Source organism: Actinia tenebrosa, unplaced genomic scaffold, assembly GCF_029948245.1.
Source record: "Actinia tenebrosa isolate PJP-AT-01 unplaced genomic scaffold, QUT_ActTen_1.0 PGA_scaffold12__29_contigs__length_12842862, whole genome shotgun sequence".
Lineage (NCBI taxonomy): Eukaryota > Metazoa > Cnidaria > Anthozoa > Actiniaria > Actiniidae > Actinia > Actinia tenebrosa.
The window spans coordinates 8,986,169-9,010,153 of NW_028292572.1; the positions used below are offsets into that span (position 1 = coordinate 8,986,169).

Sequence of the window (23,985 nt, forward strand, 5' to 3'; positions counted from 1 at the left end):
ACCGCGCACTGCGGCTTCTTATAATATAACGATTTACGGATTTTCTTTAAGTTCACTTGCTTTTAACTACGGCTCTTATCTTTGCATTTTTAGTCTATAATTGCGTGGGAAACTCGTTCTATCGTTTGCTCTAGCTCGTTTACTTTGGGAAAGCATTTAAGAAATTTGAATTACGACTAAGTTTTTTGGATTGTTAGTTAGATAAATGTACGAAAAATCTACCCTATCGCCGCTCCCATTTTAATTGAACATCAATATATTCATAGTGAAAGCTTTGAGGGATTTTTTGCGAGCATGTCACAGTCTAACAGTCCAACCACTAAACCAAGCACTTGTATCTAGGAATATAGTTAACCTATTACCCATTCTCAGGTTGAGAAAAAACACGGTCACGTTGTTATTGCTCTGCATTTTAGAGCTTTTTTAGAGGCCAGAATATAATAAACTCGATGTTTTCCCCCTCAACCTCGGAATGGCTAATTAGAATTGTGTATCATAAACCACATGTCGGTTACCGAGATGACAAATACAATCAATCGTAAACCATGGATGTAAAGAGGGTGGTTTGCACTGATTGCGCATTCACTTTACGTGTTTTTGAGGGGGAAAAAACAACAACTTACTGGCTATATGAAAAACGATATTGAAACTTCAAGACCAGAATTTGCTTTGCGGTTTCTAAGGAAAAAAATTTTTATCGTTTGTAACTGAGACGTGTTTTAAGCAACTGAGTTCATCAGATAAATTGTACGAATTGGGTTTTCTCTCTTAGTGCTGTTATCAACAGTGTATCGGGAAAGGTTTTGCGTTCTTAAATAAAGCCTAGCTCTTATTTTTTGTTGAAGTCGAATCTTGATTAGTAAGTAGAGCAATTCATGGTTCCGAATCAGACAATAGCGAACCAATCACCGTTGCAGCAGTTTTCTCAATGGAATTAAAATCTTGTCTCACCAACAACTACCCATTATCTGTTTTAAAGAGTACTACAAGGATCATGGGACATTGAGAAATTGAAACAATTTATGATCGATTTTCCGCGATCAAAGTTTAAATTTTAAGATATTCTAGCTAATTTGTTAAGCTTGTGGGACATAGCAACGGTAACTAAGCTATCGTAAAAGAATTTAGTGCATGGTACAAACAGTGGTACAGGTTTACTTCTTTTTTGGTGAGGGTCACGAGCCACCTTAACATGCATAATTTTACGCGAATTTCATGATTCAAAATACGTCTCTTCATGACCAAAATAATACCGTCTTTGAGTCAGTGTTCTCGAGCGTTTTTATTCCGGTTCTCCGGTTTTCCTACCTCCATAAAATCTAATAAGCTAAATTCCAATTAGCTGTGCCATGACTTTGATCAGCCCAGAGGCTATTTCAGAGTGGGTTTATCTGTGAGTTACCCGTGCCCTGACTTTGATAAGCCCAGAGGCTATTTCAGAGTTCTATCTGTGAGTTACCTGTGCCCTGACTTTGATCAGTGCAGAGGTTTGTAGTTTCGAGGGTAATTAAAAGAGATGCAGTGTCAATACGTCATGATTTATAACGTCAAGTGATTTATACGAATTGAACTCTCTGCTGACAGTGTTAATCCTGTCCAAACAGAATGTGTGGTAGGCTAGATATGCATGACATTAGGTACATATCAGGTGATTCTATTTCTATTATTGATTCTATTTTTTTGAGTCTGAGCGATGTGTTTGGCCAAGATCCCATTTTTATTCTTACCAGAAGTCCCTGTATTTCCCATCTCTTCCTAGTTTATTCAATTTAAAACTATTTGTGATATTTTAGCAGCTTAGAGTTTTTAAGGCTTACCAAGTGTGTGATATTTGATATAACATTACATTCATCTTCAAACCTATTTTTATATACACTTAATTTCCATTTAATTTCTCATTCTAGTTTCTTTGATTCAACTATGTCATTTCAACCTCGTTTTCTTGTAGAAGCTTTTCCCGTTAAAAGCTGAATATCATTTTTATACATAATACAGTGAAAATACTGCGCTCTTTAGGAATAACTGTAAAAAATGTATATTAATATTACGTATTTAGAAAAAGCACAAAGATACTGATCTAGGTTGTGCGCTAGGTATTAAAAATGTGATCGCGTAAGAAAAAAGTATAAGCCTATATGTCACTGAACTAAACTCATAGTAAAGTTTATCATCTATATAAAATGGTATATAAAAAAAAAAAAAAAGAAGAAGAAGAAGAAGAAAAAGAAAATAGAACTATCCTCCAAACAGTAATTGGCTAGCGCTGTTGCCGAATCCCTGCCATACTTATATGCTTATGTTTATTAACTCATTATGTTTTCTAGTACGGCGAAGTTAATAAATAAATAAATAAGAAATAAATAAATAAATAAATAAGAAATGAATAAATAAACCAAAAATGTGCTTTTTGCACCTTCTTAAGGATGGTGGGTACAGTTCGCGACCCATTTTTATTTGAATGAAACTGTGTCAGTTATTTAGAGTACCCAAGGGGCTATCTAAAAACGTGAAAAAATTTGGGGGTCCCCACGCATCCAAGCGAGATAATTGTCATTAAAGACCCGATGACGTGAGCGCATTTTGAAGCACTTCAAAAAATCACATATCCCTTGTGTTTGGCTTAAGTACATCGAAATTTTGCCTAAAATAATCTTAAACATAAATATTTTTCATATTAATAAAAAGATTTGAAGTTGCAAAGATGAAAGTACATTTTTTATCTGCTTTTGTGCAAAAGTAGGTAAAATTTCAATTTTGGACAAAAACACAAAATCAAAAAAGTAACCACCCAAAACTATTTTTATTTTTGAAATAGCACATTCAAAATTATCTTAAGTGTTTACAAAACATACCAAGCAAATAAAAAACTGGGGTCGCCATGCGTTTTTTGTAGTTATAATTTTTTGAATATCAGATTTCAAGCTTTTTTCAAGCGATGGTTACAAATTTCCTCCACCCCTCCCCTGAGAGACGTGGTTTAGCATTGCATTATGGGATGGTAAACATGGCGGACTACTACAAGAAGAACTACTGGATCAAGAATACGGTCACTAAATGTGCTAGAGAATGCAATAAGAAAACCTTGTAGGGATAACTGAGAATTGAATAAAGCCCCAAGAGTTTCATAGAAGAAACTAAGTGGTTTATAGTAGGTGAAATTTCAGTTTAAAACTCCGAATTCGCATTGAATGTAAAACAAACTACCAAGAGTCCAAACTTTTTTTCGTCGATCAATTCATGAAGTTTAAGTGCCTCTTTACATTCACTTCACCCACTTTTTAACTGCTACATCAGGTAATCTAACTCAATAATTCGCTCTCCTTCAATAATATTTTGTGTTTGTTTTCAAGTTTTTCTCTCTTGATCTTTTTCGTCTAGTTTTTGTCGGTTCACCGGTACTCTATTTCCGACAAATCTACCATCTAGTCGTCGTTTTCTCCTTTTCACAACTTTGACTTTTATTTTTACAGTACTATTTAACTATCCCATATAGACACACACGAACAAAATTGCTATTTAAAAAAATAATGACAACAATGATCACGCATTTATTTCGTTTTGTTGTTGTTGATATTTTTGAAAACATTGGAGTTCCTGTGGACTACGCAATGTGCGCAGTAAAAGTGCGCGCTGACAACTGTACCCACCATCCTTAAACAAAGACGAGCGCAATAATCAAGCAGGATAAGGAATAGTTACATCGGAGGACTCACAACAAAAATAGTCTTTTGAATGCGTCATTGCAAAGGTTTACCCACAAAATTAGTTTAAAATCAATTGACATATGTTTGTAAAATGCGAACATGGCCAAGAATCGAGGACAGTTCAGCGGATGTATACGCGGGCGCATAACTTCTAGTCAAATAATAAGCAATTATTGGATGAGGTTGAGCATAATATCGTAAATTATCAAGACCGAGGCTGTGTTATCTGCTGAAGCCGAAAGGCTGAGGCAGATAACACAGCCAAGGTCTTGATATTTACGATATTATGTGATACCGAATTCAATAATTGCTTTATTATACATTTTGTATACTGGAAGAACATTAACATGAACATTAAATTATAAAGACAAGAATTATGAACGCCATGATGTCGCGTGAAAAACGCAAAATTCTTAATTCAGAAATATTTCGATAATTCTTCATAAAACATATGAAAACTAGTCGTTGCAATATGCAAGTGGAATGCTGCGAGTGCCATCTAGATCTACCGTCTAGATATAAGTAAGAAGGACGAACGTAGGGCATTACTTATGTGTGAGCTCCTGTATACTTATATGAATATGCTCCTGTAGATGTTTTGAGGTATTAAGGTGTAACAGGGTCCCCTATGCCCCCTCGCAAAATGCATTCACGTAAATTTATTTGGCCAATTTCCGCCTCACGTAAAATTCTGCAATCGCATCCCCATTCACGCAAAAATCGAAGTGATCACGTTTCACGTCAACATAAGGAGCTTTGGTCAAAAAAGATTATACTTTGATTGAAATAAAGTAGTTTCATGTTACGTTTAGCGACACCTTCAAGGTATCGCAGTCAAAAATTGCATTAGAGCTGTTCGTTTTATTAAGAATACACTATAGTAGTTTCATGTTGTTTTTGTTTTGTTTTATCGACTGTGTGACTAAAGTAGACTAACGACTCTACGATGAGACTGAATGAAATCATATCATAGCAGAAAATCCTAATCATCGGATTTTACATATTTTATTAACGATTAGAAAGCGTACAACGAAAATTATTTCTTTATTCCTTCACACTTTTACATCTGGTACGGTTAGGTATTTCACGTAACGATCTCCTAACGGTTAGGTATTTCAAGTGACGATCTCCTAACGGTTAGGTACTTCATGTAACGATCTCCTAACGGTTAGGTATTTCATGTAACGATCTCCTAACGGTTAGGTATTTCAAGTGACGATCTCCTAACGGTTAGGTATTTCAAGTATCGATCTCCTAACGGTTAGGTATTTCAAGTGACGATCTCATAACGGTTAGGTATTTCAAGTGACGATCTCATAACGGTTAGGTATTTCAAGGTATGATCTCCTAACGGTTAGGTATTTCATGTGACGATCTCCTAACGGTTAGGTATTTCAAGTGACGATCTCCTAACGATTAGGTATTTCAAGTATCGATCTCCTAACGGTTAGGAATTTCAAGGTATGATCTCTTAACGGTTAGGTATTTCATGTAACGATCTCCAAACGGTTAGGTATTTCAAGTGACGATCTCCTAACGGTTAGGTATTTCAAGTATCGATCTCCTAACGGTTAGGTATTTCAAGTGACGATCTCCTAACGGTTAGGTATTTCAAGGTATGATCTCCTAACGGTTATGTATTTCATGTGACGATCTCCTAACGGTTAGGTATTTCAAGGTACGATCTCCTAACGGTTAGGTATTTCAAGTATCGATCTCCTAACGGTTAGGTATTTCAAGTATCGATCTCCTAACGGTTAGGTATTTCAAGTGACGATTTCCTAACAGTTAGGTATTTCAAGTGACGATCTCCTAACGATTAGGTATTTCATGTAACGATCTCCTAACGGTTAGGTATTTCAAGTGACGATCTCATAACGGTTAGGTATTTCAAGGTATGATCTCCTAACGGTTAGGTATTTCATGTAACGATCTCCTAACGGTTAGGTATTTCAAGTGACGATCTCCTAACGATTAGGCATTTCATGTAACGATCTCCTAACGGTTAGGTATTTCAAGTATCGATCTCCTAACGGTTAGGTATTTCAAGTGACGATTTCCTAACGGTTAGGTATTTCAAGTGACGATCTCCTAACGATTAGGTATTTCATGTAACGATCTCCTAACGGTTAGGTATTTCAAGTGACGATCTCCTAACGGTTAGGTATTTCAAGGTATGATCTCCTAACGGTTAGGTATTTCATGTGACGATCTCCTAACGGTTAGGTATTTCAAGTGACGATCTCCTAACGATTAGGAATTTCAAGGTATGATCTCCTAACGGTTAGGTATTTCAAGTATCGATCTCCTAACGGTTAGGTATTTCAAGTATCGATCTCTTAACGGTTAGGTATTTCAAGTGACGATTTCCTAACGGTTAGGTATTTCAAGTGACGATCTCCTAACGATTAGGTATTTCATGTAACGATCTCTTAACGGTTAGGTATTTCAAGTGACGATCTCCTAACGGTTAGGTATTTCAAGGTATGATCTCCTAACGGTTAGGTATTTCAAGGTACGATCTCCTAACGGTTAGGTATTTCAAGTGACGATCTCCTAACGATTAGGAATTTCAAGGTATGATCTCCTAACGGTTAGGTATTTCAAGTGTCGATCTCCTAACGATTAGGTATTTCATGTAACGATCTCCTAACGATTAGGTATTTCAAGTATCGATCTCCTAACGGTTAGGTATTTCAAGTATCGATCTCCTAACGGTTAGGTATTTCAAGTATCGATCTCCTAACGGTTAGGTATTTCAAGGTATGATCTCCTAACGGTTAGGTATTTCATGTGACGATCTCCTAACGATTAGGTATTTCATGTAACGATCTCCTAACGGTTAGGTATTTCAAGTGACGATCTCCTAACGGTTAGGTATTTCAAGTATCGATCTCCTAACGGTTAGGTATTTCACGTAACGATCTCCTAAGGGTTAGGGATTTCACGTAACGATCTCCTAACGGTTAGGTATTTCAAGGTACGATCTCCTAACGGTTAGGTATTTCAAGTATCGATCTCCTAACGGTTAGGTATTTCAAGTATCGATCTCCTAACGGTTAGGTATTTCAAGTGACGATTTCCTAACGGTTAGGTATTTCAAGTGACGATCTCCTAACGATTAGGTATTTCATGTAACGATCTCCTAACGGTTAGGTATTTCAAGTGACGATCTCCTAACGGTTAGGTATTTCAAGGTATGATCTCCTAACGGTTAGGTATTTCATGTAACGATCTCCTAACGGTTAGGTATTTCAAGTGACGATCTCCTAACGATTAGGTATTTCATGTAACGATCTCCTAACGGTTAGGTATTTCAAGTATCGATCTCCTAACGGTTAGGTATTTCAAGTATCGATCTCCTAACGGTTAGGTATTTCAAGTATCGATCTCCTAACGGTTAGGTATTTCAAGTGACGATTCCTAACAGTTAGGTATTTCAAGTGACGATCTCCTAACGATTAGGTATTTCATGTAACGATCTCCTAACGGTTAGGTATTTCAAGTGACGATCTCATAACGGTTAGGTATTTCAAGGTATGATCTCCTAACGGTTAGGTATTTCATGTAACGATCTCCTAACGGTTAGGTATTTCAAGTGACGATCTCCTAACGATTAGGCATTTCATGTAACGATCTCCTAACGGTTAGGTATTTCAAGTATCGATCTCCTAACGGTTAGGTATTTCAAGTGACGATTTCCTAACGGTTAGGTATTTCAAGTGACGATCTCCTAACGATTAGGTATTTCATGTAACGATCTCCTAACGGTTAGGTATTTCAAGTGACGATCTCCTAACGGTTAGGTATTTCAAGGTATGATCTCCTAACGGTTAGGTATTTCATGTGACGATCTCCTAACGGTTAGGTATTTCAAGTGACGATCTCCTAACGATTAGGAATTTCAAGGTATGATCTCCTAACGGTTAGGTATTTCAAGTATCGATCTCCTAACGGTTAGGTATTTCAAGTATCGATCTCTTAACGGTTAAGTATTTCAAGTGACGATTTCCTAACGGTTAGGTATTTCAAGTGACGATCTCCTAACGATTAGGTATTTCATGTAACGATCTCTTAACGGTTGGGTATTTCAAGTGACGATCTCCTAACGGTTAGGTATTTCAAGGTATGATCTCCTAACGGTTAGGTATTTCATGTGACGATCTCCTAACGGTTAGGTATTTCAAGTGACGATCTCCTAACGATTAGGAATTTCAAGGTATGATCTCCTAACGGTTAGGTATTTCAAGTGTCGATCTCCTAACGATTAGGTATTTCATGTAACGATCTCCTAACGATTAGGTATTTCAAGTATCGATCTCCTAACGGTTAGGTATTTCAAGTATCGATCTCCTAACGGTTAGGTATTTCAAGTATCGATCTCCTAACGGTTAGGTATTTCAAGGTATGATCTCCTAACGGTTAGGTATTTCATGTGACGATCTCCTAACGATTAGGTATTTCATGTAACGATCTCCTAACGGTTAGGTATTTCAAGTGACGATCTCCTAACGGTTAGGTATTTCAAGTATCGATCTCCTAACGGTTAGGTATTTCACGTAACGATCTCCTAACGGTTAGGGATTTCACGTAACGATCTCCTAACGGTTAGGTATTTCAAGGTACGATCTCCTAACGGTTAGGTATTTCAAGTATCGATCTCCTAACGGTTAGGTATTTCAAGTATCGATCTCCTAAAGGTTAGGTATTTCAAGTGACGATTTCCTAACGGTTAGGTATTTCAAGTGACGATCTCCTAACGATTAGGTATTTCATGTAACGATCTCCTAACGGTTAGGTATTTCAAGTGACGATCTCCTAACGGTTAGGTATTTCAAGGTATGATCTCCTAACGGTTAGGTATTTCATGTAACGATCTCCTAACGGTTAGGTATTTCAAGTGACGATCTCCTAACGATTAGGTATTTCATGTAACGATCTCCTAACGGTTAGGTATTTCAAGTATCGATCTCCTAACGGTTAGGTATTTCAAGTATCGATCTCCTAACGGTTAGGTATTTCAAGTATCGATCTCCTAACGGTTAGGTATTTCAAGAGACGATTTCCTAACAGTTAGGTATTTCAAGTGACGATCTCCTAACGATTAGGTATTTCATGTTACGATCTCCTAACGGTTAGGTATTTCAAGTGACGATCTCATAACGGTTAGGTATTTCAAGGTATGATCTCCTAACGGTTAGGTATTTCATGTAACGATCTCCTAACGGTTAGGTATTTCAAGTGACGATCTCCTAACGATTAGGCATTTCATGTAACGATCTCCTAACGGTTAGGTATTTCAAGTATCGATCTCCTAACGGTTAGGTATTTCAAGTGACGATTTCCTAACGGTTAGGTATTTCAAGTGACGATCTCCTAACGATTAGGTATTTCATGTAACGATCTCCTAACGGTTAGGTATTTCAAGTGACGATCTCCTAACGGTTAGGTATTTCAAGGTATGATCTCCTAACGGTTAGGTATTTCATGTGACGATCTCCTAACGGTTAGGTATTTCAAGTGACGATCTCCTAACGATTAGGTATTTCAAGGTATGATCTCCTAACGGTTAGGTATTTCAAGTATCGATCTCCTAACGGTTAGGTATTTCAAGTATCGATCTCTTAACGGTTAGGTATTTCAAGTGACGATTTCCTAACGGTTAGGTATTTCAAGTGACGATCTCCTAACGATTAGGTATTTCATGTAACGATCTCTTAACGGTTGGGTATTTCAAGTGACGATCTCCTAACGGTTAGGTATTTCAAGGTATGATCTCCTAACGGTTAGGTATTTCATGTGACGATCTCCTAACGGTTAGGTATTTCAAGTGACGATCTCCTAACGATTAGGAATTTCAAGGTATGATCTCCTAACGGTTAGGTATTTCAAGTGTCGATCTCCTAACGATTAGGTATTTCATGTAACGATCTCCTAACGATTAGGTATTTCAAGTATCGATCTCCTAACGGTTAGGTATTTCAAGTATCGATCTCCTAACGGTTAGGTATTTCAAGTATCGATCTCCTAACGGTTAGGTATTTCAAGGTATGATCTCCTAACGGTTAGGTATTTCATGTGACGATCTCCTAACGATTAGGTATTTCATGTAACGATCTCCTAACGGTTAGGTATTTCAAGTGACGATCTCCTAACGGTTAGGTATTTCAAGTATCGATCTCCTAACGGTTAGGTATTTCACGTAACGATCTCCTAAGGGTTAGGGATTTCACGTAACGATCTCCTAACGGTTAGGTATTTCAAGGTACGATCTCCTAACGGTTAGGTATTTCAAGTATCGATCTCCTAACGGTTAGGTATTTCAAGTATCGATCTCCTAACGGTTAGGTATTTCAAGTGACGATTTCCTAACGGTTAGGTATTTCAAGTGACGATCTCCTAACGATTAGGTATTTCATGTAACGATCTCCTAACGGTTAGGTATTTCAAGTGACGATCTCCTAACGGTTAGGTATTTCAAGGTATGATCTCCTAACGGTTAGGTATTTCATGTAACGATCTCCTAACGGTTAGGTATTTCAAGTGACGATCTCCTAACGATTAGGTATTTCATGTAACGATCTCCTAACGGTTAGGTATTTCAAGTATCGATCTCCTAACGGTTAGGTATTTCAAGTGACGATTTGCTAACGGTTAGGTATTTCAAGTGACGATCTCCTAACGATTAGGTATTTCATGTAACGATCTCCTAACGGTTAGGTATTTCAAGTGACGATCTCTTAACGGTTAGGTATTTCAAGGTATGATGTCCTAACGGTTAGGTATTTCAAGGTACGATCTCCTAACGGTTAGGTATTTCAAGTGACGATCTCCTAACGATTAGGAATTTCAAGGTATGATCTCCTAACGCTTAGGTATTTCAAGTATCGATCTCCTAACGGTTAGGTATTTCAAGTATCGATCTCTTAACGGTTAGGTATTTCAAGTGACGATTTCCTAACGGTTAGGTATTTCAAGTGACGATCTCCTAACGATTAGGTATTTCATGTAACGATCTCCTAACGGTTGGGTATTTCAAGTGACGATCTCCTAACGGTTAGGTATTTCAAGGTATGATCTCCTAACGGTTAGGTATTTCATGTGACGATCTCCTAACGGTTAGGTATTTCAAGTAACGATCTCCTAACGATTAGGAATTTCAAGGTATGATCTCCTAACGGTTAGGTATTTCACGTAACGATCTCCTAACGGTTAGGTATTTCAAGTATCGATCTCCTAACGGTTAGGTATTTCAAGTATCGATCTCCTAACGGTTAGGTATTTCAAGTATCGATCTCTTAACGGTTAGGTATTTCAAGTGACGATTTCCTAACGGTTAGGTATTTCAAGTGACGATCTCCTAACGATTAGGTATTTCATGTAACGATCTCCTAACGGTTGGGTATTTCAAGTGACGATCTCCTAACGGTTAGGTATTTCAAGGTATGATCTCCTAACGGTTAGGTATTTCATGTGACGATCTCCTAACGGTGAGGTATTTCAAGTGACGATCTCCTAACGATTAGGAATTTCAAGGTATGATCTCCTAACGGTTAGGTATTTCACGTAACGATCTCCTAACGGTTAGGTATTTCAAGTATCGATCTCCTAACGGTTAGGTATTTCAAGGTACGATCTCCTAACGGTTAGGTATTTCACGTAACGATCTCCTAACGGTTAGGTATTTCAAGGTACGATCTCCTAACGGTTAGGTATTTCAAGTGACGATCTCCTAACGGTTAGGTATTTCACGTAACGATCTCCTAACGATTAGGTATTTCAGGTAATGATCTCCTAACGGTTAGGTATTTCAAGTGACGATCTCCTAACGGTTAGGTATTTCAAGTATCGATCTCCTATCGGTTAGGTATTTCATGTGACGATCTCCTAACGGTTAGGTATTTCAAGTGACGATCTCCTAACGGTTGGGAATTTCAAGGTATGATCTCCTAACGATTAGGTATTTCAAGTATCGATCTCCTAACGGTTAGGTATTTCAAGTATCGATCTCCTAACGGTTAGGTATTTCAAGTATCGATCTCCTAACGGTTAGGTATTTCACGTAACGATCTCCTAACGGTTAGGTATTTCACGTACCGATCTCCTAACGGTTAGGTATTTTACGTAACGATCTCCTAACGGTTAGGTATTTGAAGGTACGATCTCCTAACGGTTAAGTATTTCAAGATACGATCTCGTAACAGTTAGGTGTTTCACGCAACGATCTCCTAACGGTTAGGTATTTCAAGTATCGATCTCCTAACGGTTAGGTATTTCGAGGTACGATCTCCTAACGGTTAGATATTTTAGTCAGGTGGCTAAGTGCAAAATTTTGGTCAGATATATACACAGCGGACAAAAGCACCAAAATTAGTATAAATGTAGATTAGAGTATAGTAATCAATATTGTGACCGGTGCCCATTTCAATCTCTTCAGGATTCCATATTAATTGGACTTTAATTTTCTGAAAACATCCAGTTATGGGCTCCCTGTGGTCAATATCTTAAAAATGTGGCTTTTTTGGCCAATATTCTATTTAAAATTCATATTTTTGATTCTAAATAGCTAGTACTGTTTGCTATTATCATTTCCATTAATAAATATATTTCAAACATCGAAATAATGGTGAGTTTTTAAATAAATACGTATCAAGCTCGTACCCAGTCCTCAACTCGGTCATCCAAGATAATTTTTCGCAACATAAACTTTACATCACGATGTGAAAATAATGTTGATACACATTTCTAGACGTGCAGACCAAGGGAAAACTTCTTCAGATGCAAGTAAACTTATATTTTGTTATTTACCCTACACATTTCTTTATAGCGCTGCCATATTGAATCGTGTAGAGAATCGGTTACGACGCATGCTCGGCGGCCATACTGTCATCGATTCTTGGCCATGAAATCTTTTCCGCTTTTCATCAGTTTAGGCAACATCAACTTTTTGCGCAACGCCCATATGCGACAAACTCGGTCGCCAATGCGAGTCATAAGTCCCGTGTAACATAAACTTAAATAAATAAAAATAAATAGGATTTAAAAGTGGCCTTTCCACAGAGTGGCTTTTCATCCACTGAATTTCAATAGTTCATTTTTGCGGAGAGAGAGAAAAACCGAACCACCGGAGAAAAACCTTTGAAGTACAGGACAGAACCACATCAATCAGCCTATGACTGCCTACTCTTAACCTGCTTTATCAAATCAAAAGTATGTATGTATGTTTTTAAGCAACTCTACTCACTCTAAACGTAACACAGGCAGAAGTGAAAGGCCTTTCTTTATCTTCGCATTTTCTTTCCTCTTATTTCTCTTTACTGTCGCACCCTATCTAGAGACTGTTCATCAATAATACCCAGACAATATTTATAAATTCTCTTAACACTGTACGTTCTTAATTGTCTATATGACTAAAGCGAATACACGTCAATCATCAAAAGTTTTAACAGCCTAAAGCACAATGTGTCTATTACTTTTTACTCTAAGGATCTTTAGTTAAAAGTGGTCTTTTATAATAAAATAGACGGCATTGATGCCAAAACTTTTATCAGTATTATCAGCAGACAAAATCAAGCAATATCTAAAAAAGATTACACTGTTGCCAGCGCGTTTAAAATTGAGTTTGAGCGTGCGCAATTGACGCCCAGCGGTTTCCTGTTTATTTCCGATTATTTCTTGAATTCTGTTGTTTTCAGTAAAAAAATTATGGGATGCCACAAGTATTAAAAAATGTATAGACTGCACAGGAGTCAGGGTGTCTTTTTATATAACTTTACGCTATCTAATGTGGAACACATTAAAAACCAAAGCGTAAAATCATTTGAAAAAGTAGCTTCGCCACTCTATGATTTATAAATATTTCTGCATTTGCTCCCTCGGCATCCCATAATTTAATATGGCTGCCGTTTCAATAACAAAGATTTTGTATCAAACTTTTAAGTGTTTAGGCCGTTAGCTATAAGGGCTATAATGGTCTCCTATTTTTTTCCGAGTGTAGGGGTATAAACACTGCCATATAGAATTAGACGGACAGACACACGAACGGACGGACGGACGGAAGTACGGACGGAAGGACGGATGGACGGACGGATTTTACTTGTTTGTACTTAATCGTAATTCATATTATCAAGCTCATGAATAATTCATGAGGAAAACACAACAGAAATCACGACCGTGAAGAGTGTTGTAAATCTGACTAAACTCTAAGTTGGATTTTCTTGGCCAGATTCATTTTAATTTTGAAAATTTTAGTGAAACACAAAGGAACTAACCTAGACGTTTGATAAGTAATATACAGTATTCGTGTCCGTGTTCTATCCGATATACAATCACTCGGCTACGCCTCGTGTTCGTATATCTGATACAACACGGCCACTCATACTGTATATATTAAATGATATTGATGATGATAATAGTAGTAGTAAAATCTATGCTAATAAACCTGTTGCCCTCTAGAATTGCCTTTGACAAAAAAATACTTCCACTCCCCTCCCTTCTCTGTACTTAATGGATCCGGCTTTTTTAGCTCAAAATTACTAGCATTTCTAGTTGCCGGCTCACATAAGATTATTAATTATTATCCTTGCCCATAGGTTTTCGAATGCACGAAATAACGACGTCTGAGAGCTGTGGATTATTTTACAAATCTTTAAAGTAACTAAGCTAGAACAGTTTTCGTGTGGTTCCTGTAATTTAATAATAAGATAAAGTACGACAGAAACGCGCTAATGTCAGATATCTTTTAATAAATAAACCAACTTGGAACTCGAATAATCTGGAGAAAATTTAATATAGGCTAATTTTAAAATTATCCGGTTCGGGATGCGAGGCTAACCGATGCAAAGCAAAAGAAATGACAAAGAAAAATATACTACTACTACTACTACTGCTACTGCTACTACTAAATAATAGTAGTAATAGCAATAGTAGTAGTAATAACACTAATAATAATAATAATAATGATAAGTATATGTAATAGGATTCCATACTGTCCATTTAAAGTGCTTATAAGCCTTTACACAATATTTTCAGAATTGAGTCTTTAAATAGTGAATAGTTGATTGTGAAAATAATTCGTCATTTGAATGTCGGGTCTTTGAGATACGAAGGTTTATATTTCCAATATGTTAATGACTGACGTAACATAAGGGATTTGAGTTATTTTGTGGCAACTTTTAATATTGAATGCTGGACATTTTTTGAAAACAAATTTGTAAGAACCTTTACGTGAGTCACGAGTAAAAGGGTGATGCTTTTAAAATACTGTAATCCAGAACGAATGCAGTGATGTATATTGAATGATACCTTCGTATCTTAAAGACCCGACATTCAAATGACGAAATATTTTCACAATCAACTATCCACTATCTAAAGAATCAATTCTGAAAATATTGTGCAAAGGCTTATAAGCACTTTAAGAAATAATTTGACGAGGAAAATTCCGAGTACTTCCAAAATTGAATGAGGCCGTGGGCCGAGTCCAATTTGACAGTCAGAGGAATTTTTCGAGTCTGATTATCTTTTGATTGGGGAGCATGAAATCCCATTACCTATAAATTATATAACTGTCTAATTAATCCCATATCAACAAGACCTGTCCAATTGAGAAAATAATTGGACAGCTACCTATATGGGATAAATGAAAAGCTGTATAATTATAATTATACAGCTTCTACATATACTGATAATAATAGTAATAATAATAATAGTATTTGTAGTAAAGAAGTTTTTTTTCTTAAACAGTGATAAAGTTGCCCAGTCTTTAATTTTACTAGGCAAGTCTTTCCTGGGGATTGGAGCAGCAACTGTTGTAAAAATGTTATTATTTAATAAAGTAAAATATTATTATTTCATAATAAGAAGAAGAATAGCAGCGTAATGGCTTTTGCATTTTTCCATTAGCTACGCATCCAAGAAAATTCTGAAATTCTGATTCTAATGTAAAAGCATTTTTCAATTAAAGTAAAAATAGTATAATACCCGTGGTTTTCAAATCGAAACAAAAGTAAATAAAACCTTTAATTTTCTGAGGTTTTTAACTGGATCTATTATGCCTAAGTGCCCAAAAAAGTAATTTCCAATATAAAATGTTTCAAATTGAAACAGTGGCTCTTAAAAGGATGAGAACGAGATATGAAATGACTAGATCAATTTCAGTTACTTTACTAAAACCGGTAGGATAGAAAGAACATGTAAGATAGAAAATCTAAAAGTATATTTTGTCGTTAGTATTGGCAATAATCCTTCCAGGATTAGATACTATTAACTGCTGACTTGACGCAGAGTGTGTGCTTTTATTGATTATTCGTGGCATTAATTTCTCAAGTATTATCCTTGTCATCGATCACTAACCTAAGTCACTGAAGGGAAATGACGAAGTTAATCGATCTGTTGGTCACGTTCCAGATTTTCAAACATTATTTTTGTCCGTAAGATGTCAGTGGTTACCGATAGATTCACTGGATGCGAGTTACTGTTCGGATAAATGGGCAAGGAAAGACAATTTGACGAAAAGATCGAATGAAAAAATAGGAAGAAAAAATATTAAGATATATAAGAACAAAGGCAAAAAGAAAGAAAGAAAGAAAGAAAAAAAAAAAAAAAAAAAAAAAAAAAGAAGTACGAAAAGAAAGAAAGTAAGAAAATAAAATAAAGTGAAAAAAATAAGCCCAACATTCAAGTAATAAACGAAGATGGAATCACATATTCGTAAACAAATACCTCATACTTCTTTCACTTATTCATAATTTGGACTCAAACCCCCATACCCCGAGGACTATATTACACTTCGGACCACAACGCGGTTTCCATGTTAATGCACTGGCTCACAAAATAACTCGTAAACTTAACCGGTGCACCGGAATTAGAATTTTATCTGTAACATTATATTGCGAGTTTTCTCGTTCAGAGCTTCTCATATAATATATTGAGATAATCCGATCAAACCTACTGAGACTAGGAACATGCTTTGTTCTATGGCTTCTAGGTTGATAGAAATACTGGGACAATATATTATAGACAGACGTAGATAATATTTTAGTATAATATTTTTTAATAACTTGAGAGGTGGAGTTTAAATATTTGAATTTTAATTGAAAAGCACATCGCTTTATAACACTATACGTACTATTACATAAACATTTAACTTATATAGTATTGCGCCTATAGAAATCAGAAATCTGAAACAATACAACGTTAAGACTGGATTCAAATATCGAGACAAAACAAAGCATACGCTAGGGTTTATCAACACAGAATCAAGAATATAATTTTTATTTTCTCCGATCATGCTTAAACAAGAAACTTTTCTTGCCTTGACACTGAAGTGGCTTCTAATTAATATATTAGTGTGTGTTGTTTTGTGCTCACTGTCTTATAAACAATCATGGACACGACAAAGACAAGATATAGAATCAGATATATATTCAATACAATATTTGACTGTCGCACTACATCATGCAACCGTTTTATTTCCCTTGAAATAATTATAAAAATCTATAATTGTATTATTTGAAAAACATTATGGATATTTTAGAGTTTAAAGCCCGGTCTTAAAAACCAAACAAATATATATATATTTTTAGAGAAGGTAAGATTCTAGGGCATTTATCGTTCTGTCGAGTTTTATCCTCTATATATCTCTAGTACAAATACAAAGGAACTCCTCGATCAAGCATATAGAATCTAACTCTTTTTGTCTTACCTTGAGAGTGTTATAGACCAGAGAATCACTAGACAACCAGGACAACCAGACTAGCAGTAGATATATTTCTTTAGTTTCTGTAGGGAAAAAACAAATGCAATAAAAAATTCATTTTCCATAGACACTTTAAGTCTTCGTAGAAACAGTTGCTTTTAACTTGACGACGTCTTATGTTATGGCTAGTGTAGTGCTTTGATGACTTCTTGTGTTCTAAGTCCATTAGAAGATGTGCAACGGGAAACCTAATATTGTTTAATTGTTATAGTACTTCTGAAAAAAACACCAGTGCAAATCATGTCAACGCTGTGAAAAGTAGAATTTCAGATACCTGAGTCCTGTAGAATTTAATGCGAAAGGTTTCTGGGAGAAGGCTTTGGAACGAGGTAGGGAATGGTTTGGATTGCACGAAGTTGATTAATAGTTGGAGAAAATGATATGCGCGCGCAGGCAGGTTGCTTGTAAAAAGAGGCAAGCGGTCATCGTAAGTGCATTAGTGGATCAAAGATAATCACAAGGAATTGGACTAAAAAGAACGACAGATGGTTGTATCCTCTTCTTATGCTAATGAAAGTACTCTCTTATCGTCAGCCATTAGTTAAACGCAGCCATGAGATATCATTATCGAACCACGTGGAAATGAATCTTACATCCGACTCTGAATGAAGTGGAAAATACGACCAAAGCCAATAGAATACTCGCTTTATTAGAGCTTTTTTTTTTTTTTTTGCCGTCTAGCATAACCGCCCACCCTTGTATTTTTTTCTTCTTTTTGTTTTGTTTTGTTTTTTGTTTTTGTTAATTAAAACCAAATTTTATAACAAAACACTTTTAGGAAACGAGATGCGAGATAAGATAGAGGCGACTGCTGACATAGAAATCGTGGTCGCGACAGGAAGAAAAGCTTTTGTTGCGACCGCGATGCTTTAAACTTATCTGTAAACTTCAGAAAATGAAGCAAGCAGTCCTCGAGATATGAGCTAATGTCACGATATTCATTGTATAGTATGATTCTACTTTAAACAAACTCGTAAGATTGAGATGATACATCTTGTTTTAAGAATTAAGACTAAGAAGAACAGCAACAAACAAACCGGAAAGGTCATCACCCTTCTTGCTTCGATGCACAGCCACAGTTAACTTTCAAAATGGCACAGGGAAATGTGAAGGGGAATATTCTGTTTCGGAGTTTATGGGGAGGGGGAGAGAGGTTGGTTCCGCTTTGTTGCACAGGAGAAGACTCAAACAAACAATCTTGTTCTCAAGGGAAAATTCACGTGGTCTGAAATATTAAAACACTGACGAGCAAGTGGATTTAGCCCATTCAAATGAAAAAAAAAATCATTTTCATCCACACTTGAGCATTCCTTTCTTAATTGACAACGCTAAAAATCATCATTATGGCGGACTACAAACGAATATTCTTTGTATAGGATTTGAAAAAAAAAACAAAAAAAAACATTTTGCTAGAAGCAAAAGAGTCCAAATTAGGAAAACATTTTCTCTTGTGATCCAAACCCATTCCTCTTTATTGATTCAATTTGAATAATTTTGCAGGATTTCCCCAGGCTTCAATGGAAAATACCAGACATCGTTTGCTCATGCGCAGCTATTGTTTTGACCTCATATCTATACCATTTACATTTCTTCAAATATGAGAGTATGTGGACCGCGTGGCACTAATGAAATAGTAGAAGATAATATAGGTAAGTTGTAGTGCTTGGGAACGAGGTTATTCCGGGCGAAAGCCCTTGGAATTAAATTCGGAAAAATTAATTTCCGACCTCGCTGGGATTCGAACCCACGACCTTCGGAATTGTACTACCGATGCTCTACCAGCTGAGCTAGAGGTCAGACTGAGAGCAGGCCGGGGTGAAATAGATGTTAGGTTAATTTTTCCGAATTTAATTCCAAGGGCTTTCGCCCGGAATAACCTCGTTCCCAAGCACTACAACTTACCTATATTATCTTCTACTATTTCATTAGTGCCACGCGGTCCACATACTCTCATCTTTGCATCATAATTACCGCGACCTAACATCTATTTCACCCCGGCCTGCTCTCAGCCTGACCTCTAGCTCAGCTGGTAGAGCATCGGTAGTACAATTCCGAAGGTCGTGGGTTCGAATCCCAGCGAGGTCGGAAATTAATTTTTCCGAATTTAATTCCAAGGGCTTTCGCCCGGAATAACCTCGTTCCCAAGCACTACAACTTACCTATATTATCTTCTACCATTTCTTCAAATGTTAATTCGATAATATTTTGATCTGATACGCCCGCCTTGTCTGAATCAGTTGGTTCAGCAGTATGACATTTAATTGGCTTTTGTTAAAACATATGGCTTATGTTTTGTCGGACACTTTATCTTACCGCGTGTCCTCTGTTTATTTAAAAGATTTAGAGAACTGTTTTTAGATCGATGCAGTGAGCCACTTTTTTTTTTCTTTCCTTTTCTTTTTTTTTCACTTCACGTTTTACGTCTTTTCTAGGAACGAAGCAGGAATACTTAAAACGACTTTACTTATTTTTATTTTAGTACTGTAGTATTTGATTTTTCAATTCGTGGATTAATCGCTCAAATTGATTTTAATAGTCTGAGCATACGATGTTTGTAGAGGGATTTCTTCAAATGCTTTCTTTTCTGAACCAATCAAATCGAGGAAATGCATGACGTTCAATCAAAATGCTTTGACTCAGAATCCTTTCAAGTGTTCGAGAAAAACGTTTTTCTTTTTAATTGCAATTCCTAAAGTTTAAAATCAGTGTAAATCAATCTCTATTTCTTTGCCGCATGATGGATAAAAAATATTTGAGGGAACAATTAACGTTGTGGTTTTGTAGGATAAAAGAACCGCTATTTAAAATATTAAAGACCAGTTAATAGAACAACTTTGATTAAACAATGCATTACTTTTCCCGCCATTTTTTTGCGTGTTGGAAAAACGCACGCGCCACCAAGCTGTCAAAAGTTTTCGTTAGTTTTCAAAAAGTCGCCAAAAATTCACGGAATTGTCATTTTTAAAAAAGATTTTCCGTTAACAAACTAAAGTATGACGGATTTTATCACTGGGAATGATTAAATCTTAGACAATAAATGATGAAACTAAACGTGATTCCTTAATCTTGTAAATTTCTTTATCTGTGCTCTTTACAGTGTGCAAGCTGTGGACATCTTGAGCTTATGTAAAAAAAATCTTTCATTTTTTGACAGCAGTTGCCTTATAAATCATTAAATCTTGACACTTCGTTTATCATGCGCGAAATTTAATTTACTCTTTCTTGTTATTGTGAATAATACTTATGCGAAACAATGACAACAGGACGGGTAAAAATTTCCAGAAAGTAATTAGCGATAATATTTTGAATGCCATGGGCTCTTATATGATAAATGAAGTAAATAAGAAAGGAATTCAAGTATTAATGGGGCTGGAAGACCTCCAAATCAGGAAGAAGGTTATCGAAGATCATTAATCGTTTCCAAACAAAGGTATTAAAAGGTCGTCTTCGGTTGATAAATGTAAAATCCCTGTACTAAAAGCCGTCTTTGTTTAGTTTACTGACTTTAAACAAATCTAGATTGAAACTGCGTAGAATTGTACGTGGACTGTGTAGATCGTCATTCTAAGAGGTGTCAGTTACTGAATCACGAACAGTGGCCATCTGTTAGGGTGGCAGCAATTTTCACTAAAAGATTTTTTCCCTTCTTTGTAAAACCTTTACTTTTTACCCTACAAAAGGGCTCCCATGCTCCTCTATAAACGCTAAGTAACAAAGCATAATACATGATGAATATTTTTTAATTCAGTTTAATTCTGTTATGGCAAGACTCTGATTTGTTCCTGGAAAATAACAATGTGAACAATTTTTTTGGGTTGAAAAATGGAGGTCTAGTATTTCCTTCAGTCCTGTTTTCTTGAAGTCAGTAAATATTTACTTTGTTTTGAGCTATTTTAATTTGGTGATTGTTCAAACGTTTTGGATTACGAATGAATTGTCAGTATCCATCGAACTATATTTAGACGACCGACAAAAAAAGGTGGTTGGACGGTAAAAGTACACTTGTATTTATTAAATGACAGTCCATTAAGTTATTGAAAACTGCTAGAAATAACATGCTATAAATTGAGCAGATAACAACGCTGGGTACACTGTAATTATCATCAATTTATTAAGCCTTCGGTAAACAATTTACTGAATAAATTCTTTTCGTTTAAGTGCAATTTGATTTAGAAACTGAGATTTAGACTTTTTTCGACTTTGGTCGTTAGATATTGGATTCATGTAAGTAAATCAAAGTAACTCTCGTCTTTCGGACACCCCGGATGTTACGGACATCTCGCTATTGCGGACAAGAGGAAATTCACATGCGGGAAAAACTGATAAAGAAATGACTGAAATTAACTGTCGCTATTGCGGACGCTCGCTAAAGTGCAAGCCATATTTCTGTGAAATAGAACTAACTTATAAGTACAAAATAGTACCACTGAAACAATTCAAAACAAAAGAAATAGATGTGTTTAGTGCTATTTTTGTTCTATTTCACGGATATATGGCTGCACTCTATTACGGGCAACAAGTGAAGGTCCCGATTGAGAGTTGACTGTATTGAAAAAATGGAATTGAATTTCAGTTTTAACTATCATGTAAGGTATTAAGACCATGTATTATGCTTTTTGCTGGAGATGGATACAGTATAATGCCAAGAAAATTTCAAAGATTTCAAATTTATATTCTTTCTTATTCTTTTTAGAAAAAAATTTGGTATGTACTTAAATAAATGATTGCATGAAAAGATATAGCTGAATGAGATCCTCTTATGAAACAGTTTAGATTATTGTAAAGGCATTGAAGCGTATTAGTTATATATGTATATGTAATAGGACTCCATGCTGTCCAATTAAGAAATAATTGGACGAGGAAAATTCCGTGGACTGACAAAATTGGATGAGGCCGTAGGCTGAGTCCAATTTGGCAGTCAGAGGAATTTTTCGAGTCTAATTATTTCTTGATTGGAGAACATGAAATCCCATTACCTATTAATTATATAGCTGCCTAATCAATCCCATATCAACAAGACCTGTCCAATTAAGAAAATAATTGGACAGTTACCTATATGGGATTAATGCGAGACTGTATAATTATAATTATTAAGATATTTATTCTGAAAATGTTCTTTGAAATTTCAAGGTTTCTTCTTAATTTTAATCTTCAAATGAAAAATCTTTGATAAAATAGGTGAATAATGAGAAAGTTAATGGGATAAATTATGAAGAAGAGTAAAAATGTCATCGATGTAATACAACAATTCTTCGATTACACGTTACGTCATCGCGGCCATGTTGGTGCCATTTAACAAGAGATTTCTCGTTAGCACCCATTGTAAACAACACCACAATGGCCGCCATGCTTTTGTCTTTTGACTCTCTTGTGAATGCTCGCAATCCATCAATATATATTATGTTATAAGCATGTTAAAACAGTTCTTTACGCTTTAATGCCTTACTGGGTTCTGTTTCTATTTTTATACCAAAGCGATGAAGAAAAAAAACATTAAATTAATACTTAAAAATAATGGAGAATATTAATAGAATACTTAGGAAAAGATTCGTAACGATTTATGAAATAAATCATTATATTAAAATAAATAATGTTAATAGTTATCTTTTTATATATAATTCCGATATTCTTGGTTATTTTGGCCTATTTTTATCTCATTTTCTTTTCGAGTAATATCAAATTCAACTCGGCTTTTGTCGGATTAAAATACTTTAACATAGGATCATGGCAAAGAAGATATAAATATGTCGTAAACTATAGACAATGTCGAGGCAGTAAATCGATGCTAAAATGAATAATTATTGTTAAGTAAACCGCATTAATAAATATCTAATTTCGTTCAAAACACATTTCTTTCCTAAATCGATTCATTAAAAGCTAATGATTAACTATGTTAACTTGTGCTTTTGGGAAATACCTTAAGGTTTTAATGCTGATAGAGATAAACATCTGAAAATAAAGATTTGTATTTCAGTTTTACCCATCGCTAGTACATGTGTGCCTAACTTAATAAATTTAAAACTTGTTTCCATACCATAAGCGTCTTGTTTTCCTAACAATAACCTGCAAGGGTTGCGTTTCGTTTTCCCGCATACTACGTGAAACGAACGCAAAAACATTATTTAAATCAGTGTTTTCGTACCTCAAACGTACCTGATAATATTGTTTCTGATGAAAAACGACTTGAAAGACTGCCCAGACGTGAATATTCACAACGTGGGTGAAAATTAACGAGCGTAAAGATCGATGCGAAACACGAGCCCTTAGTTCGTGTGTTCTTGACGTTTGCGGCTCGCATGAATATAAGGATTAAAATGAAGATTAAAAAGATCTTCTCCAAAACAATTGTTGACTGCCTACTGTATGTATGACAGTGGGAGATTTATGTCTGTAAAACAGATAGATCCTTTTGATCAACTTGAAGGCTCTCTTTATGTTCTGGCTTGACAATCATCGTAGCTTTTATTCAGTTTAAGGCTTTTTTTTTTGAAAATTCAAAAGTAAAACATCGATCAGTAAGAAACT

General features: G+C 35.7%; 2 protein-coding genes across 6 annotated transcripts in view; one reads left to right on the forward strand and one right to left on the reverse strand.

Moving 5' to 3' along the window:
- LOC116293246 (galanin receptor type 1) overlaps positions 1-23,985 on the forward strand; it is a 115,943-nt gene that overhangs the window by 27,325 nt on the left and 64,633 nt on the right. The gene's annotated exons all lie outside the window — the stretch shown is intronic.
- The window catches only part of LOC116294097 (5-hydroxytryptamine receptor 4), a 66,697-nt gene that overhangs the window by 25,079 nt on the left and 17,633 nt on the right, over positions 1-23,985 (reverse strand). For 3 of the 5 annotated variants that reach the window (XM_031701809.2, XM_031701662.2, XM_031701737.2), the window contains one exon: positions 17,407-17,483. The gene's annotated coding sequence lies outside the window, so the exon portion shown is untranslated. Of the gene's footprint in view, positions 1-17,406; positions 17,484-17,734; positions 17,838-23,613; positions 23,744-23,985 lie in introns of those variants that run through there. The other 2 variants (XM_031701886.2, XM_031701960.2) reach the window with 2 other exon arrangements.